Source organism: Suncus etruscus, chromosome 12 (genome assembly GCF_024139225.1).
Source record: "Suncus etruscus isolate mSunEtr1 chromosome 12, mSunEtr1.pri.cur, whole genome shotgun sequence".
Classification (NCBI taxonomy): Eukaryota; Metazoa; Chordata; class Mammalia; order Eulipotyphla; family Soricidae; genus Suncus; species Suncus etruscus.
In genome coordinates this window covers 69,666,223-69,685,169 of record NC_064859.1, presented here as the reverse complement: position 1 = coordinate 69,685,169, position 18,947 = coordinate 69,666,223, and the positions used below count along the sequence as shown (strand labels likewise).

Below are 18,947 nucleotides of genomic sequence, written 5' to 3'. Positions count from 1 at the left end.
AGAAAGCAAGAAAGCAAGAAAGCAAGAAAGGAAGAAAGGAAGAAAGCAAGAAAGCAAGAAAGCAAGAAAGCAAGAAAGCAAGAAAGCAAGAAAGCAAGAAAGAAAGAAAGAAAGAAAGAAAGAAAGAAAGAAAGAAAGAAAGAAAGAAAGAAAGAAAGAAAGAAAGAAAGAAAGAAAGAAAGAAAGAAAGAAGAAAGAAAGAAAGAAAGAAAGAAAGAAAGAAAGAAAGAAAGAAAGAAAGAAAGAAAGAAAGAAAGAAAGGAAGGAAGGAAGGAAGGAAGGAAGGAAGGAAGGAAGGAAGGAAGGAAGGAAGGAAGGAAGAAAGGAAGAAAGGAAGAAAGGAAGAAAGAAAGAGAAAGAAAGAAAGAAAGAAAGAAAGAAAGAAAGAAAGAAAGAAAGAAAGAAAGAAAGAAAGAAAGAAAGAAGAAAGAAAGAAAGAAAGAAAGAAAGAAAGAAAGAAAGAAAGAAAGAAAGAAAGAAAGAAAGAAAGAAAGAAAGAAAAAAGAAAGAAAGAAAGAAAGAGAGAGAGAGAAAGAAAGAAAGAAAGAAAGAAAGAAAGAAAGAAAGAAAGAAAGAAAGAAAGAAAGAAAGAAAGAAAGAAAGAAAGAAAGAAAGAAAGAAAGAAAGAAAGAAAGAAAGAAAGAAAGAAAGAGAAAGAGAAAATAAAGTCATTAAATTTTTTGAGTAAGTTTTATCTAATACTTTTCTAAAACCAAGCCTTATACCTATTACTGTTAATGAATGAAAATATCAGTTCCAAATCCTTTCCAAAATACCACCCAAATCTAGTGTGGTGGTAAACTAGTTGAAGACTGCACTGACTCAACAGATATTATGAGGTAGGGGACTGTGAAAATAAACAACAGCTATATACATCAGGCAAGGCAAGATAAAATTTTATGTAAGTGGAGACTTTAAGAATCATTTCATATGATTTAGGCAATGCACAAATCTTTCATTTGCTAACATTTGATGTAACCTTCCTTATTTTTTTTTAGTCACTGCCAAGTAACTTAGTATTATGTGTTAACTTATAATAAGTTATTCAGTGTATAATAAAAAACAACTGCTTAGAGTTATTGTATTATTTTCTTATTAGTAGAAGATTAAGGAAATATGGGGTTAACTATATACACTATGACTGAATTTTAACTCTTAGATATACGTTTTGCTTTTAAATCATCAAAACAATTATATATTTTCACAATTTCAGCTTTATTGTCCTCATGTTTCAAGTCAAGGAATATAAGTTTGGGGCAGGAGCGGTGGAGCAACAGTAAAGGCATTTGCCTTGCACTAGGCTGACCGTGGTTCGATCCCCCAACATCCTATATGGTCCCTCAAGCCAAAAGCGATTTCTGAGCATAAAGCTAGGAGTAACCCCTAAGCGTCACCATGTGTGGCCCAAAAACCAAAAAAATAAAAAATAAATAAATAAATAAAAAATTTTAAAAATTAAAATTAAAAAGTAATAATAATAAAGATGGGGCCGGAGAGATAGACTACGGAGGTAGGGCGTTTGCCTTTTATGCAAAAGGACTGTGGTTCAAATCCCGGCATCCCATTCTTAGGTTCTGGAGCTACAGCTCCCTCCCTCCGACAGCCCTGGGGGGCTCCAAGAAATTTCTGGAGACCATGCAATTTGCATAGGTGAGAACTTTATTCTGACGTGTCAGGTTCAATGCTCACAGAGCTCCTCAGAGCAAGCCAGTGAACAAAGACCCTGAGCAAGGATCAAGCAGAGTTTTCATAGGGTACATTTTAGGGAGGCACAAAGAACAAGCATTATTTCAAACAGGCAACATCATTTCACCTTGTCTTGCAGTCGTAGCTGTACATTCTGTAACAGTTTTACAGGGTTTGAAAAACATCATAGCCTAGAAAATATTGTGCCCCACAAGGAGGAGAAAGAAGATCATTCAAACTCAAGGTTACATTTTATGGCAGGATGTGGGTGGCTAGTTACTGGAACTTTGCAGATGCAACTTGGGGGAAAGGCAGAGGCCTACTGAAACCTGGAATGGCAGAAGCCTGCTGAAACCTTGTTTTCTTTCCTTTTCACCATATGGTCCCCTGAGCTTGCCAGGAGCGATTTCTGAGCAGAGTCAGGAGTAAGCCCTGAGCGCTGCCGTGTGTGACCCAAATACCAAATAATAATTAAATAAATAAAATAATAATAAAGATATAAGTTTAAATATCCTCTTCCTTGAGCAAGTCACCTTTATCTTTGTGTCCATCTAAGCTTTAATACTCTTCTCTAAAGAGAAAAAAAGCATGATCCAGTAGATAGTACTAGTGCCAATATCTTAATTAATTAAATATTTAACTATATATAATTATATATTTATGCATATCAGATATATTTAATATATTTCTACTATATATTATATAAACATAATAAATCATATTCATTATTTGTTATTATCTATTAGTATTTATATTTTATAATCGATATAATTTATAAAATTGATTTTCATATGGTATATTATATTTTTATAATTATATAAGTTTAATCATACATTAAGTTTAATTATATATTAATCAGATAAAGAAATTAATTATATAAATAACTGTAATTATAATATTATACATATTTGATTATATAAATAAATATATAATAGATACATAGAAATATATAAATAAGTGTTAAATATATTAATGGATTAAATTATATGCTAAGTTAATATAGTTTATATTTATATTATTATGTTTACTTTTTGTTTATATAATTTATGTTGTATGTGATATTACTGTATACTATATTTTATTTATATATGAAATATATAAAGGGTATATTACATATTTATGTATTAATATATATTGCATAGTTAATTCTTTATATTATAATTAATAGAGTTTGATATTATGGGATAACTACTTTATTCTTTATGTATTAATTAATATTATTATATTTCATTGGTTCTCGATTTGTCTGCCCTATAAACAAGTAAAAGTTTAGAGGTTTTTTTTCTATAACTTTTTTGAATTGAGTGATGGTGGTAGAGGGCAGAATGTTGTTAAATATCATACAATGCACACTGGCTTCCTTAGCAAAGAGTGAGAAACACCAACAAGTCATCAGTGTAAATGGTTATCAGAAAGATAGTATAATGGGCAGTGTGCTTGCCTTTAACCAATGCTTCTCAATTATTTTCTGTCATGCCCCTTACGAAGAAGAAAACATTTTTCGCGCCCCTACCACGCAACTGTAAATAGTATCTTTATTTAAAAAAAAATTTAACCTGCAAAACAAAATTATATAAAATAATTTGAGCTGATGTTTTAATCAGAGGTGATGTCTGGATTAATGGCTACAATGAGCACGTTTTGCAAGGCATAGCTTTTCGAAGCGGGGTTTGAAGCAGGACTCAGCAACTCTCAGCTCCAGAGACATACAGAGACATAAACACGGGGCTTAGTTTGCTATGAATGTTTGCCGAGGTTAAACGTGCCCCCCTTTATGGAGTCCTGTGCTCCTCCCCCCCCCAGGGCGCACCCACTTTTTGAGAAGCACTGCCTTGAACATAGCTGACAAGGGTTTAATCTCAGACACCTCATATGGTGCCTAAAACCACCAGAAATGTTTCTTAAGTGCAAAGTTAGGAGTAAAAATTGAGCACTGTTGAGTGTGGCCTAAAACCACAAAAAAGAAAATTAAATAAAAAGTGCAAGGGTTTTGAAAACCTAGAAGTCATACGTCACATTGTTTACTACTATGGGTTTCTTTACTTCTATGAATTTAAAACTTAGCAATTTAATAGTTCTCAGCTTATTACATAATTATGGTCAGAATTTATCAACTCTGCCAATCATTGTAAAGTGTTTTTAGGACTTTGTAGTAATACGTAGAGAAAGAGGTACAGATTTTACAAAAATTTTGGCAATATATGTGTACATAAGTATGTATACATATTTAGTTAATAATGTCATTTTTATTACCAGTTACTAAAGCTCAAATTATCAAAGTAAGTGATACTACATTCTCTCTATTAAAGCATATATAAATATTAATAATATCTGAGTGATATTTAACACTTCTGAAATATAACTGCAGGATGTTTTAGACTGGCTAAGTGACTTCCTAAGGCTTTTCCTGGGTTGAGAAATTTAAAACATATTGTGTCAAATTAATATTTCATTCTAAACTGTTGTAATTAAAACTGCCCTGAATAATGAATTAATGTTATGAAAAAAGATATAGCATTAATATATTTGCTTTATTTTGTCAGATTATTAATATAGATCCTGGCTTTTTTAACCAAAGATTTTATCTGTGAAATCATGTGTCAAAAGAGTAAGTTTTTAATCAAGAGTGTAAGGACCTCAATTCAAATAAAACCTAGTTTTTAAGAGGGTTTGAATATTTTTCTTATTAGCATAATTGAGTCACTTATGACTTTAGATCACTTATAAAAATGGTTAAAATCTGATTAAATAATTTGTCTTTACTTGAACTATTATTCATATTTAAAAAGAAAGAACAGATAACAATTCCATATCAGAGCATAATTGAGAGGTATTTAGAGCTTTTTCAGGTGTAATGCAAAATAGTATTGTTAGAACAGACATAAGACTGAAGAATACAATGATATTATATATTTTGCTTTTATTATTTTATTTTCAGATAATACCAGTAAACCTTAACACTATCCACTTAAAGCACAGGTACTTACATTTACAACTTCCTAGTTTATACACTTGAACCCTGAAAATACTTAGTCGGGGCCGGTGAGGTGACGCTAGAGGTAAGGTGTCTGCGCTAGCCAAGGAACATCCCCTAGCATCCCATATGGTCCCCCCAAGCCAGGGGCGATTTCTGAGCGCATAGCCAGGAGTAACCCCTGAGCATCAAATGGGTGTGGCCCAAAAAACAAAATAAATAAATAAATAAATAAAATACTTAGTCATCTCAGAACCTGGTTCTACTGCTTAGAACCCTGCCAAAAGATCTTTTATCCTCCATGTATTATGCATCCTTGTTTCCCTATTTCCATTATTTTCATAAGGTGTCATATCTCCTTGAAAGGCTTGGTTTTACAGCCATGACTTCTAGCCATGATAAAATGAATTCCATTTCCACTTACAGCTACATAGAAGATAGTTCAATGCTTTCACTTTTTACCAAAAAAAAAAAAAGATCTAAATCAACCTCTTCTCACTGTAAGTATATTTTTTGCAGCAAACAATACCATCCTGTAAGCACAAACAGATATTGTCCAGAAAGTAATTTTTCAGTCTTGTAATATCCTCAGAGTAATTCAAACATTACATTAAAAAGAGCACAAGTGAGTAAATGCTGTGATTGTGGATCTATGACCCACTTTCTGTGTGGCTATTCATTCATCTCAACTTTCAGAAACTCAACCAAATTTGGCAAGGTCATCTGGACACTAAGGGCCACCCTCAGCTGTGCTCAGGGTTACTTCTGGCTCTACCCTCAAGGGGATCTCTGGGATGCTGCAGATTGAACCTGGGTTGTCCACATTGCAAGGCAAATGCCCTCCTCACTATATTATTGCCTCATTCATTGTATAGATATTTCTTTACAGAAGACTCCCAATTGACCACTAAGCAAGTAAACTGGGAATCAGCTTCATTCATAGTTAGTGGAACTATAATTCAAAACCATCATGAGATGTCATTTCCCCAGTACTAGGATGTTTTAGGGGATCTGAAAGATAAACTGTGATGAATATTGGCAAGGGCATGAAGAAATTGGAGTTCTCCTAATTTTCTGGGGGGAATATGAAATGGTGGTGATTATGTGGAAAGAACCTGGCATGTCTTCAAAAACTTAAACTCTAAGAATTACCCTGGGACTCAGCCATTCTGCTTGGGGTTATATTCTCAAGAGACTTGAAAACATTTTGTCAGCCATTTCCAGGGCGGGTCTCCAGAACGTGAAAACCGGCAATATTTTGCAGAAGCCAGCTCCCCTGTTTGGGACATCAGGCGGGGGAAAGGCACGAATCTACGCCCCGCCCAGTGGAGCCCAACTGTGAGTGCTGCTTGTAAATGTTTGTCTACTGTCCTCTTGTGTGAAACTCTTGGGAGTGGGGCAAAAGAGGCTGCAGCAGAACACAGCCGCGTAGCGAAGTGGAGCAGCCTTGCGCTCTTTCTAAGAAAAGAACACCATCGCAACAAGAAGAAAAAAATCACACTAAGAACTGTGCTATAACACAGAAGCAACCATTCCTCTTCGGACTGTCTTCTCTGTTGAATGCTCAGGCCTAAGATTTGATCCAGTGTGAGGCTTCACACACGGAGGACTCCCCTCCCTTAGAGGCAAGTCAGGCCATCCAGAAAGGGCGGAGCCAGAGAAGTGTGCTGCCCACATCATATAGCCAATGAATACCACCACAACACGTAGAAAAACCCAAAATACAAGTGTGACAATGGGGAAACAACGCAGGCCAGCATCAGACATAGAGAATGAAGAGGACAATTCTGATGACCAGATAATGACCAACCAACTAATCAACCTCTCAGATAAGGACTTTAGACTAGCAATATGGAATATGTTCAAAGAACTCAAAGAAACCATGGATCGAGTTGAACAGAACACTAATAAGAACCAAAAAAATATGAAGACAGAAATCACAAAACTCCAAACTGAAATAACATGTCAACTAACAGGACTGAGAAAGTCAGTAAATAAAGTGAATGACAAAATGGATAAGCTCTGGGACAGGGTATCAGAAGCTGAGAATAGACTTGGTGCTGTGGAAGATGAGATACATAACAATTCCATACAGCAGGAGAGATTGGGAAAAAAACTGAAAGCAAATGAGCAGACAATGGAAAAATTAGTCAAAGAATGGGAACAGATGAAAATAGAAGTCTATGATAAGATCAACAGAAACAACTTAAGAATCATTGGAGTCCCAGAGACCCAGGAAGAAAATTCCCAGGAAGAATCAATGGTCAAGAACATCATTAAAGAGAAACTTCCAGAGCTAAAGAATATAGGTGATCAAATCCTGCATGCCCGAAGAGTACCAACCAAAAGAGACCCCAGAAAAAACACCCCAAGACACATCCTAGTCACAATGACAAATCCCACAGATAGAGACAGAATTCTGAAAACAGCAAGATCAAAAGGGGAAATTACGTTCAAGCAAGCATCCTTGAGATTTACAGCAGACCTGTCACCAGAAACACTCAATGCCAGAAAGCAGTGGTGGGATATTGTGACAAGACTGAATGAAATGAATGCTTCACCCAGAATACTATACCCAGCAAAACTCACTTTCCGATTTGACAGAATACATGGTTTCACAGACAAAAAGCAGCTCAGAAACTTTACAGACTCCAAACCAGTCTTAAGAGAAAAACTGAAAGACCTAATTTAAGACAAGACTAACCAAAAGACACACCAAATTTCGATATAAAGATGGCATTAAACCCCAGGACAATTCTTTCTCTCAACGTCAATGGACTAAATGCACCAATTAAGAGACACAGAGTGGCTAAATGGATCAAAAAACTCAATCCAACCTTCTGCTGCCTACAAGAAACGCACCTGAATAGTAAGAACAAACATAGACTCAAAATAAAAGGCTGGAGAAAAATTATCCAAGCAAACAACACCCATAAAAAAGCTGGAGTGGCCATACTAATATCAGATAATGCAAACTTTATACTCAGGAAGGTTGTAAGGGACAAAGATGTACATTTTATATTAATCAAGGGGTATGTAGAGCAGGAAAAAATCACTCTCCTAAACATATATGCACCAAATGAGGGGCCAGCAAAATAATTAATACAACTGTTGACAAATCTGAAAAATAATATCAATAACAACACAATAAATGTGGGGGACCTTAACACGGCTTTGTCAACACTGGATAGGTCAACCTGACTGAAACCCAACAAAAATATACTAGACCTGAGGAGAGAAATGGAAGAAAGAGGCCTAGTGGATATATATAGGACACTCCACCCCCAGAAACCTGGATACACATTCTTCTCCAATGTACATGGGACATTCTCCAGGATAGACTAAATGCTGGCATATAAAACATACCTCCATAATATCAAGAGGATAGAAATTTTGCAGACTACCTTTGCTGACCACAAGGCTCTGAAATTATTTGTAAATTCCAAAGGGACTCAGAAGAAAAACCTTAACACCTGGAAGTTAAACAGCCTCATACTCAATAACCAGTGGGTCCGAGATGAAATCAAGGAGGAAATCAAAAGGTTCCTGGAAACAAATGACAATAAAGACACAAACTATCAGAACTTATGGGACGCAGCAAAAGCAGTACTGAGAGGAAAATTTATAGCTTTGCAAGCACACATCAGGAAGGAAGAAGGAGCTTACCTGAGTAGCCTAATGACACAGCTAATAGAACTAGAAAGTGCTCAACAAAAGGACCCAAAAATAGGAAGACAGAAGGAAATAACAAAGCTGAGAGCAGAAATCAATGAAGTGGAAACCCAAAAAACAATCCAAAAGATCAACGAAAGCAGAAGTTGGTTCTTTGAAAAAATAAACAAGATTGATAGACCACTGGCAAATCTAACAAAGAAAGAGAGAGAGAGAAACTTGATAACTCATATTAGGAATGAAAAAGGAGAGATCACTACTTATATGACAGAGATTCAAAGGGTAATCAGAAACTACTTTGAGAAACTCTACGCCGCTAAAAATGAGAACCTGGAAGAAATGGATAAATTCTTGGACTCTTATAATCTTCCACGGTTGAAGGAAGAGGATGTAGCATATCTAAACACCCCCATCACCATTGATGAAATTAAAACGGTAATCAAAGGTCTGCCGAAAAACAAAATCCCAGGCCCAGATGGATTCACTAATGAATTCTTTCAAACTTTCCAAGAGGAACTACTACCAATCCTGGCAAGACTCTTTCATGAAATTGAACAAACGGAAACACTTCCAAATAGCTTTTATGAAGCCAACATCACCTTGGTACCTAAACCAGACAGAGATGCTACAAAAAAAGAAAATTACAGACCAATATCGCTGATGAATGCAGATGCAAAGATCCTCAACAAAATCCTGGCAAATAGGATTCAATGCCTCATTAAGAAGATCATCCACTATGATCAAGTAGGTTTCATCCCAGGAATGCAAGGATGGTTTAACATCCGTAAATCAATCAACATCATACACAACATCAATAACAAGAAAAATAAAAACCACATGATCATATCAATAGATGCCGAGAAAGCATTTGATAAGGTCCAACACACATTTTTGATCAAAACTCTCAGCAAGATGGGAATAGAAGGAACATTTCTCAATCTAGTTGAAGCCATCTACCACAAGCCAACGACAAATATTATCCTCAACGGAGAAAAACTAAAAGCTTCCCTCTAAATTCTGGTACAACACAAGGCTGTCCTCTCTCACCACTCCTATTCAACATAGCACTGGAAGTACTTGCTATAGTGATTAGACAAGAAAAGGATATCAAGGGAATCCAGATAGGAAAGGAAGAAGTCAAGCTCTCACTGTTTGCAGATGACATGATACTCTACTTAGAAAACCCTAAAGACTCTATCAAAAAGCTTCTAGAAACAATAGACTCATATAGCAAGGTGGCAGGCTACAAAATTAACACACAAAAATCAATGGCCTTTCTCTACACCAATAGTAATAAGGATGAAATGGACATTAAGAAAACAACCCCATTCACAATAGTGCCACACAAACTCAAATATCTTGGAATCAACTTGACTAAATATGTGAAGTACCTATACAAGGAAAACTATAAAACTCTGCTCCAAGAAATAAGAGAGGACACATGGAAATGGAAACACATACCCTGCTCATGGATTGGCAGGATTAACATCATCAAAATGGCAATACTCCCCAAGGCATTATACATATTTAATGCTATCCCTCTAAAGATACCCATGACATTCTTCAAAGAAGTGGATAAGGCACTTTTGAAATTCATTTGGAACAATAAACACCCTCGAATAGCTAAAGCAATCATTGGGAAAAAGAATATGGGAGGAATTACTTTCCCCAACTTTAAACTGTACTACAAAGCAATAGTTATCAAAACAGCATTGTATTGGAATAAGGACAGGCACTCAGATCAGTGGAATAGGCTTGAATACTCAGAAAATTTTCCCCATACATACAATCAACTAATTTTTGATAAAGGAGCAGGAAATCCTAAATGAAGCAGGGAAAGCCTCTTCAACAAGTGGTGTTGGCACAATTGGATAGCTGCTTGCAAAAAATTGAACTTAGACCCCCAGCTAACATCATGTACGAAGGTAAAATCCAAATGGATTAAAGACCTCGATATCAGCCCCAAAACCATAAGATATATAGAACAGCACATAGGCAAGACACTCCAGGACATTACAGGCATCTTCAAGAAGGAAACTGCACTCTCCAAGCAAGTGAAAGCAGAAATTAACAGATGGGAATATATTAAGCTGAGAAGCTTCTGCACCTCAAAGGAAATAGTGCCCAGGATACAAGAGCCACCCACTGAGTGGGAGAAACTATTCACCCAATACCCATCAGATAAGGGGCTAATCTCCAAAATATACAAGGCACTGACAGAACTTTACAAGAAAAAAACATCTAATCCCATCAAAAAATGAAGAGAAAAAATGAACAGACATTTTGACAAAGAAGAAATACAAATGGCCAAAAGACATATGAAAAAGTGCTCCACATCACTAATCATCACGGAGATGCAAATCAAAACAACGATGAGATACCACCTCACACCACAGAGAATGGCACACATCACAAAGAATGAGAATAAACAGTTTTGGCGGGGATGTGGAGAGGAAGGAACTCTTATCCACTGCTGGTGGGAATGCCGTCTAGTTCAACCTTTATGGAAAGCGATATGGAGATTCCTCCAAAAACTTGAAATCGAGCTCCCATATGATCCAGCTATATCACTCCTAGGAATATACCCTAAGAACACAAAAATACAGTACAAAAACCCCTTCCTTACACCTATATTCATTGCAGCACTATTTACCATAGCAAGACTCTGGAAACAACCAAGATGCCCTTCAACAGATGAATGGCTAAAGAAACTGTGGTACATATACACAATGGAATATTATGCAGCTGTCAGGAGAGATGAAGTCATGAAATTTTCCTATACATGGATGTACATGCAATCTATTATGCTGAGTGAAATAAGCCAGAGAGAGAGAGAAAAACGCAGAATGGTCTCACTCATCTATGGGTTTTAAGAAAAATGAAAGACATTCTTGCAATAATAATTTTTAGACACAAAAGAGAAAAGAGCTGGAAGTTCCAGCTCACCACAGGAAGCTCACCACAAAGAGTGATGAGTTTAATTAGAGAAATAACTACATTTTGAACTTTCCCAATAATGAGTATGTATGAGGGAAATGGAGAGCCTGTTTAGAGTACAGGCAGGGGTCAGGTGGGGAGGAGGGAGACTTGGGACATTGGTGATGGGAATGTTGCACTGGTGATGGGTGGCGTTCTTTACATGACTGAAACCCAAACACAATCACGTATGTAATCAAGGTGTTTAAATAAAATAAATAAATAAATAAATAAATAAAAAGAGCACAAGTATAAACCACCTAGAATTACTAAAATGAATCATTCTAAGCATAATAAATATTAGAGCAAGTGAACTTCCATTTTCTTCAGACAGAACATTTTAGAAAACAAACTGAAGTTTTCTATTAGTATTTTAAGACCACTTTTCAGGCACTCCGCACACCACACCAATTTTCTAGGCATAGCTAAGTGCATATAGAAAGTGCATATAGAAAGGCCATCATTATTATTAATAATAAAACCTTATCATATATTCCAGTTAGTTGACTATAGAAGCATATTGAAATGAGTTCTATAGTGGAATACTATAACATAATAAAAAGGGAAAACTGCAGGTACTTTTCATAAGAAAAGTGCATTGTTGATGAATATTATATGTGTACAGAATAAAATAACTCAGAAATGTAAAAATGTATGGATTATTTTGCATATTTTTTAAAAAATGGTAAAGTATCTAAAATACTTAAGTACTTGTGCTTCATTCACAAAGTTATAAAGAAAAGCTGTAATAATGTAGTGGTTGGCATTGAGAGGATGGGCAGTAAGAAACATTAATTAAAATATAAGGCTTTCTGAAAACCACTGTACTTTATTTCTAGTTTATATATTATAGCAATGTAGAGGTTGGTTTTCAAATTATGTTAACCACTTGCTACTGTTTTTTGCCTTTTTATGGGTAGTCTATACTTTAAACTAAAAAATATGTTAATTTCAAATGTACAGAACAGGCAGTTTCATACCTGATTAATAAGTTTGTTTATGAATACTTTTTTTTTGTTTTGGTTTTTTGGGCCAAACCCGGTGATGCTCAGGGGTTACTCCTGGCTATGGGTTCAAAAATTGCTCCTGGCTTGGGGGACCATATGGAACGCCGGGAGAATTGCTGTCCATCCTGGGCTGGTGCTTGCAAGGCAGACTCCTTACCTCTGTGGATACCATTCTGGCACCCGAATTATCTTTTCTTAAAAAAAAAAAAAAAAAAAAAAAACCTGCCAATGAAAACAAATTCACCCTCCACCACCTTTTTATGAGTGGCCTTACAAGCACTATAAAGAGGATATGGAGGCCAGTCCCTGAAACATTTTTGTTTTTGTTTTTGCTTTTTGGGTCACAACCGACAGAGCTCAGGGTTACTCCTGGCTCTGCTTTCAGAAGTCAGTTGCTCCTGGAAGGCTCTAGGGACCATATGGGATGCCGGGATTTGAACCACAGTCCATCCTGTATCGGTTGCGTGCAAGGCAATAAAGCTCTACCGCTGTGCTATCTCTCCAGTCTCTCCCAGAAACATTTTAACTGAACTTATAGTTTTGTAGGTCTAACAACATAGTGTTAGAAGCAATAAGAGTATCCCTGTTAGTACTGGAGAAATATGTGATAAGGTCTTCTTCCTTCCTTCCTTGCTTGCTTTCTTCCTTCCTTTCCTTTCTTCCTTCCTTCCTCCCTTTTTCCTTCTTCCCTCCCTCCCTTCCTCTCTACTTTCCTTCCTTTTCTCCCTCCTTCCTTTCTTCCTTCCCTCCCTCCCTTCCTTCATCCCCTGCACCCTCCCTTCCTTCCTTCATCCCCTGCACCCTCCTTTCCTTTCTTTCTTCCTTCCTCCCTTCCTTCATTCCTCCCATCCTTTCTCCCTTCCTTTCTTTCTTCCTCCCTTCCTTCATTCCTTCCTTCCTTCCTCCCTCTCTTTCCTTCCTTCCCCCTTCCTTCCTCATTCACACCCTCTCTTTCTTCTTTCCTCCCTTCCTTCCTCCCTCCCTTCCTTTCTAACTCCCTCCCTCCCTTCCTTCCTCCCTCCCTCCTTCCTTCCTTCCTCCCTCCCTCCCTCCCTCCCTCCTTTCCTTCCTTCCTTCCTTTCTAACTCCCTCCCTTCCTTCCTTCCTCCCTCCCTTCCTTCCTTCCTCCCTCCCTCCCTTCCTTTCTCCCTCCCTCCCTCCCTCCCTCTCTCCCTACTTTCCTTCCTTCCTTCCTTCCTTCCTTCCTTCCTTCCTTCCTTCCTTCCTTCCTTCCTTCCTTCCTTCCTTCCTTCCTTCCTTCCTTCCTTCCTTCCTTCCCTTTCTCCTACGCCCAGAAATTACTTCTGTTTCTGTGCTCACAGAAGTGTGTTCAGATCCAATTTCTGCTTAGGATAAAATATGCAGAGCTATGGATGAAATCTGAGCCTTGATTGCTTTCAAGGGGAGTGTCCTACCTGCTCTACTATCTTTGTGTTCCCCATTTTTCTATATTTAATTGATTTGCATTGAGTTTTTAATATAGAAGGATACCTCAGTATATATTACACTATCCTCCTGGATCTATAATTGGAGTGAGCTACAGATCCTCGTTAATTAGCAATGGAATTATGATCGGGAATTTTTTATTCACAAAGATTGATCCTGTACTTGAGGGACATATTCAAAATAATTTTAAAAAGTGGCCCAGAATGGAGCGTATAGTGGTCTGATTATTCTCTTTATAAAATTTGTATGTGCATGTTTTTATTATGTGACATGAGCCAAAGTTTTAAGAATGATTCTGGAATTAGAGGCCTCCCACACCAAACATTCATCCCTTGATTTACAAGCTTCTTCATAGATTTTTGTAACAGGAATGATACTGTATTTTTTTTATGTGTAAAACTAGCCAGACAGTCTGATTCTGCCATTCTTTCAGCCATGTTTTCCCAGCAGCATAACTTATTTCTTCCTTACTTAGCTAAATAGCACTCCAACTTTGGGTTCCTGTGGACCTTCCTTGGAACCCTGCACTGCACTCATCTGGACCATGCTGGTATCATTGTTCAGAGTGTTGAAAAGAAAAAATGTAGTGCTTTGATAAAAGGTAGAAATAGGAAGCACTAATAAAATATCATAGTTTAACTTTGTTACTCTTTAGGTATATTAAAAATAAGATACGGTGAGTTTTGGGAGAACATTCATTTGAGTTCCCAATAAAGGAATAGAACTTCAAGTCTTTTGAAAATAAAAATATTATATAAAATATAGATAAAAATTATTTACTATGTCTTACTCTTAGTACTTTCTTTTATTTATTCTAGCAAGAAAAATGATTTAAAGTGAATTATAAAAAATATTGAATAACGGATTGGCAGATTGGTATTCAGTGTTAGTTTGTTCCCTCCCTAGAATACATTCTTTACTGAGTACTTTAGAGCCTGAGAAAGAGATTACAATTTTCTAACTAGTAGCATAACTGAGATAATAAGTAATAAAAAAGCAATAATGATCTATTAAATATTTATTTGACCTAGATATAATGTATGTCTTCCAGTCTTCCAGTCTTGGAGCATCTTGATCTTTAATTGTATCACTTTTATAATTATATGTTCTCTTTGATTGTATACTTTAAAGTGAGTTCTTCGTTGCTGGGCAAACTTAGTCTCAGGCTATTCTTATATGAACATTAAATTATTGTCTAATTTACCAAGCTTTTACTCACTTGATCAATTCCAGTTTGTCAAGATATGTATAGCGTTAAAAACTCATATTCATTGTGGATCTTATGAAAAGTAAGGAAAATAATTCATTTTATGATGCTGTACTATTATCAATAATTTATTTTGAAATATGCTATCTTCTAATCCCTGGCATATTATTAACTAGTTTTACTTTCAGAATTAGACTATTGGTAATAAATAGGTACCTGTCTAGATAAATATGAAAATAGGTATACAGAGTATAGAAAGACATTTGCTCCCCTTTTTTGGAGTTATATAGGAATATAAGTGACTGCTTTTATATTGTAATAATAAGATTTAGGAAAATAGTTCATTATTAATGAAAATAAAATGTATTATTTTTAATATTTAAACACAGATAATATATAATTTTGCTTCACTAAATAAACATTTATAGAGAATTCTGTCACATAAATATTGACATGTGCTTACTATTATGCACAAAACTTCTTTATAAAAACACTGTAGAGGCCAGAGTAATAGCTTTAAAATGTTCAGGTTTGGATCATTTTACTTTTCAACATTCGAAGTCTATATTTTTAGATCTATGAGATTTTAGTGAGAAAATGTGTGCAGCGTATTGACCATAGTGACCAAATATGAGTGCACCGAGTAATGTTCTTTTTATTGCAAAAAAGTGATTAATATTTAAGTTCAAAATTTAATTTTATAAAACAATATTTTATATACTTATATTCAAAGGAAAATATTTTCTTTCAAAATATCATGTGCTCAAAAGAACTAATAAGATGTTTGCATTGCTCTGGGCCTTTAATATCTAAATCAATACTAATTTGGAGTTACTGTGATAAATGTAAGACTAATTAAAAGGATGTGTATTATTAATACCAGACTTCCTCCTTGACAGTCTGACAGGGCTCCATTATAAGATAAGAAAATTAAGATTAATTCATATTGCAGAAAAAATACTCTGTACAATAGCTTGATTATAAATCATCTCCTTTGATTTGAAGGATATCTTCATTAGAAGTTAACTTACTCAAGCTTAGATATTTTTAATAAAATGTTTATAATTTCAGATTCATGTAACATAGTAAAACTCGTATTTGTTTTGAACTTAGTATAATTAACAAAAAACACAGGCATTTTAGATTCCTACTTAACTGAGAAAACTACAAAAAGTTGAGATTTAAAAAAATTTTTTTATCTGCAATTATCTGAAAAAACAAATTCCTACTTTTATTAACCTTGCCTTTGACATATAAAATGTACATTAAATGGCCTTTCCAGTAATTTCAATTTACTTAAAAGATGAATAGTAGTATACTTCCTAATGAAAGAAGTCATGGGTTCTGTTTTAGACAGAGTTCTCTAAAAAAATCAGAACAGTATAATTAGAATTAAAACTATATACAATTTAAAATTTTATAATTTATTATGGCTCACACAAATTTGAGGCTAAAAGTCCCATGATTTTCCGTACATAAACTAGAGGACCAAGGAAAGTGAAACATGCAAATATATATGTATGTGTCACTTTAAGATTTTTTCTTTTGGATATTTTATATTCACAATATTTTCTGTTTTTATGCTGGAAGCCTTTTTTCTCCTTGTTTCTTAGTAAACTGCCAAATAGCTTATTTAAACTACATTAGATTTCTTATGACATAAACCCATGCCATTCTATCACTTCTGTCATAAAAGGTGAGATTTTGTTTCTTCTGAACTGAATTATATTTTGCATAAATTCATTTTTATATTCATGTTTTTGTTTTGGGACACTTAGATTTTTTCCAAATTTTGACTATAGTAAACAGTGCTGCAATGAAAAAAGGTTGGTATATTTCTTTTAGAATTAGTGGAGGGTTTGTGAATGTTTGGGGGAAATGCCTGAAAATGAAATTGTTGGATTAGTGTGACAGAATGGATAAGTAAACACAGGTCTCTTTTCACTTCCTATAAAAGATACACTTTAGATGCAGAGATAAGTGTAGGCTCAAAGAAAAAGACCAGAAGACAATCATAGAGACAATTAGTGCCCAAATAAGACATAGGAAACTATACTTACATATGATAAAGTGTTTTTCAAACCAGAAAAAGTAACAAGAAAGAGGGACAAGATATTATACATTGATTAACATAGTAATTCATCAAGAGGATTTAATACTAATTAACATATCTCCACAAAATAAATATGAAAATATTAAAAGCACTTTTTTGTTTGTTTTCTGTACATTTCTTTGTTTTTATTTGTATATTCATTTTGATTTTTTTTCTTTATTTAAACATCTTGATTACATATATGATTGTGATTAGGTTTCAGTCATGTAAAGAACACCCCCTTCACCAGTGCAACATTCCCACCACCAATGTCCCAAATCTCCCTCCATTCCACCCCAACCCCACCTGTACTCTACACAGGCTTTCCAGTTCACTCATTCACATGATTATTCACATGATTATGGTAGTTCTCTTTGTAGTTATTTCTATAACTGCACTCACCAATCATTGTGGGGAGCTTCATGAAGTGAGCTGGAAGTTCCAGCCCTCCTCTCATTGTCTCTAAGAATTGTTGCAAAAATGACTTTTATTTTTCTTAAAACCCATAGATGAGTGAGACTATTCTGCGTCTCTCTCTCTCTCTCTCTCCTTCTGACTTATTTTACTCAGCATGATAGATTTCATGTACATCCATGTATAGGAAAATTTCATGACTTCATCTCTCCTGACAGTTGCATAATATTCCATTATGTATATGTACCTCAGTTTCTTTAGCCATTCATCTGTTGAAGGGCATCTGGCTATTGTGAATAGTGCTGCAATAAATATAGGTCTGAGGAAGGGGTTTTTATATTGTATTCTTGTGTTCTTAGAGTATATCCCTAGGAGTGGAATAGCTGGGTCGAATGGGAGATCAATTTCCAGATTTTGGAGGAATCTCCATATTGCTTTCCATAGAGGTTGGACTAGACGGCATTCCCACCAGCAGTGGATAAGAGTTCCTTTCTCTCCACATCCCCACCAGCACTAATTGTCCTCATTCTTTGTGATGTATGCCAATCTCTGTGGTGTGAGATGGTATCTCATCATTGTTTTTATTTGCATCTACCTGATGATTAGTGACGAGGAGCATTTTTTCATGTGCCTTTTGGCCATTGTATTTCTTTTTTATCAAGGCGTCTGTTCATTTCTTCTTCCCATTTTTGATGAAATTAGATGTTTTTTCTTGTAAAGTTCTGTCAGTGCCCTTATCTGATGGGTGTTGGGTGAATAGTTTCTCTCACTCAGTGGTGACTCTTGTATCCTGGGCACTATTTTTTTTTTTTTTTGAGATGCAGAAGCTTCTCAGCTTCTGTTGACCTCTGCTTCCACTTGTTTGGAAAGTGCAGTTTCCTCCTTGAAGATGCCTTTAGTCTCAATGTCATGGAGTGTTCTACCGACATGTTGTTCTATACACCTTATGGTATCAGGTCTGATATTAAGGTTTTTAATCCATTTGGATTTTACCTTTGTACATAATGTTAACTGGGGGTCTATGTTCGCTTTTTTGCAAATGGCTAACCAGTTCTGCCAGCACCACTTGTTGAAGAGGTTTTCCCTGCTCCACTTAGAATTTCTTGCACCTTTGTCAAAAATTAGGTAATTGTATGTCTGGTGAACAATGTCTGAGAACTCAAGCCTATTCCACTGATCTGAGGGTCTGTCTTTATTCCAATACCATGTTGTTTTGATAACTATTGCTTTGTAGCACAATTAAAAGTTGGGGAAAGTAATGCCTCCCATTTTCCGTTTCCCTATGAGTGCTTTAGCTATTCGAGGGTGTTTATTGTTCCAGATGAACTTCATAAGTGTTTGATCCACTTCTTTGAAGAATGCCATGGGTATTTTTAAGGGGATCATATTAAATCTGTATAATGCTTTGGGGAGTATTGCCATTTTAATGATGTTAATCCTGCCAATCCATGAGCAGTGTGTGTGTTTCCATTT

The 18,947-nt window shown here is 35.5% G+C and overlaps 1 long non-coding RNA gene across 1 annotated transcript in view; it reads left to right on the top strand.

The window, feature by feature from the left end:
- The first annotated feature begins 341 nt into the window (after positions 1–341).
- The window catches only part of LOC126024099 (uncharacterized), a 323,896-nt gene continuing 305,290 nt past the window's right edge, over positions 342–18,947 (top strand). Inside the window, exon 1 of the long non-coding RNA XR_007500876.1 lies at positions 342–667. This is a non-coding gene — a long non-coding RNA (uncharacterized LOC126024099). The remainder of the gene's footprint in view (positions 668–18,947) is intronic.